The following is a 2522-nucleotide window of genomic DNA, read 5'->3' as shown; positions in this document are numbered from 1 at the left end:
TCAGAAATCAAGTCATATGGAAACAATTACGGTTATGTCAACATAAAAGAGAGATATTGAACTGATTCCCACTTATCCTTAAGAGAATTATTCTGAATAAAACTTTGGGACATGAATGAAGCTGAAGTAATTATATATCAGATTCCCAGAAAGAAGATAAAAATCAACACTGAGCACTTTGCTAGAATGCATCTATGATCTTAAACTGTTTATTTTGCTGAAATATCACAGAGGGATCATTTATGATCTCCAAAAAAAAAAAAAAAAAGATTCAGTTGTGGGAAACTGGCTTTCTTTCTTATGGAATATTCCACCATAACAGCTACTTTTTCTTGGAATATTCCACTGTTCCATGAGATTAAAAGGCCCAAGAAAATTATTTGATTTTTGGCTGTGTCAGGGGAAAAATAGCAACTGTGGAACAATGGTAACAGTTCAGTTTTCAACAGCCCTGCTTACTACATACAAATTTGGGGAAGAGGAGTTAGTTGTGTGTGCAAAAGAAAGAAAGAAAAAGTAGGTGCAATTCAGTGTCTTTTGTGATTTTTCATACAGCAGATATTATTTAAGAGGATAACACCAAATACAGCCTCTCTGGGTTATATGCTTAGTTGATACTTTAGCACATGTTCTTTTCAGGAGAGAATATTTTTTGTTTTCTGATCAAACTCACACACTTTACTGTAGTTTAGTCCATCATGTAGGAAAGAAGATAATGTCTTTGTATGGTTGCTTTTCTCTTTATAGGTGGCAAAAAAAAAAAACCCACAACAAAAAGAATTTATATTTTTCCCTTGCAAAATAAAGCAACTGTATTAAAAATATCTTTTCCCGATGACACTGAATCCTAAATTTCCTAATTTGGCAGTTTCCCAGATCAATGCCCATAGGTGCATATCTGGTTCAATTTAGATGACCAAAGCACACCATTTATAAACTAAAAGTGAGATGCACATTCTTAAGCTGAACTGATCTTTAAAGAGCATAATATTGTTAATTTCATTTGTGATAGAAGAAATTGTGCCTTCTATATGTTCCATGTATGTAAGTGAAACCATGCAGACTGAGTGAAACTTGAACTATTCTAAAGTAAACTGCAAGAAATAAATAGTAATGACAATATAGCTGTCCTTGAGCTCTAGAGTCCCATTCAGAAGTCGAAACATTTCTGGATCATACAGGTTTCTTGTCCTCTGTAACACCAACACACTGCAGTCCATAAATATGGAAGAGTCGGCAGGCAAAAATTGCCTACTTGAAGCTGCTGGTAAAGAGAGTTGGAAATATATTTAAACTCCAATGGAGTCCTTAATGCTCTCTGACTTTGTTTGGTAGCAGATATTAGTGGGGGTGTATACTGAATATAAGGTACTGGCCACATTCACTAGCACTGATGTTACCTACATCTGCAATCAAGCAACCGAGCTCAGAGAACACCAAGAACACCACAGTTTATCCCAAAGCTACCTCTATTTTCTTCTGACAGCAGTGTCAGTGCCACAAGTCTTAAGCTACTAACAGCAGAGCATCCGTCTTATTCTAACCTATTTTTGGGTGGCTGTTGAAGAGAAGGTTAGATATATTTTATCCATTGATAGTAAAAGCGGGTTAAAGCACACATATCTGGATTTCCCATTTAGTAATAGGAATATGAACCATAAATTAGACGGTTCTTGTTAAAACCACCTTCTGGCCGTGAATTATGGTAATTGGTTATGTTTTAAGGTAAACCATTTTTCTGTTTTAACTCCTGGGCAAAATGGACATGATACAGAACAGTTATAATAACTAAAATATAGTAAATCTGTTTGAAAATATGAAATTACAGTATTTACTTTAGCACTGTTACACAATGATTATTTTGCTATTGAATAAATCAATTTGTTAGACGAGAAGTTGCTCTTAGAGGTTTAGAGGTTATCTTCTTTTCTTGGAGGAAAAAAGCAACACTTTTGAATTGGTTTGAAGCACAGCTCACTTTTTATTTCTTTCGTTTTTGAAAATATGAGTCCCAATTATACAAGTCAAAGACTATGATAGACACACTACAGATGTTTTAATGTGACTTGTCAGGTAAGTAATATGAAGGCAATATATTCATCTAACCACTGTGTAATGAAAAGAGCAACAATATTGCCTTTCTAATTTCCATTTGTTCACCTTCCTCTCCTATATAATTTGAAACAAGAGTGAATTGTTGCTTGAGCTAGTAATTGATGACAATAAGCCAAACAATTATCAAAACAGCTACACATTTTACTGCTATAAAACTGTTTAAGAGATATATTTTCTTGCAGGAGCCTGATATTAACTTAAAGTCTTCTATTTAAAGAAGCTCTATCACAATAAAATAAGAATTTTTATTTATTATCATTATTATATACTGAGTTTCATTCAAATACTTTGGCTACCTAATGAGAAGGAAGGACTCACTGGAGAAGAGCCTGATGTTGGGTAAGATTGAGGGTAAAAGAGGAAGGGGACGACAGAGAATGAGGTGGGTGGATGGAGTCAGCGTGGAG

This window comes from Pantherophis guttatus, chromosome 2 (assembly GCF_059756535.1).
Source record: "Pantherophis guttatus breed Tessera chromosome 2, ASM5975653v1, whole genome shotgun sequence".
Taxonomy (NCBI): domain Eukaryota; kingdom Metazoa; phylum Chordata; class Lepidosauria; order Squamata; family Colubridae; genus Pantherophis; species Pantherophis guttatus.
The sequence above is the reverse complement of the archived record's forward strand: the minus strand, read 5'-3'. Positions refer to the sequence as shown.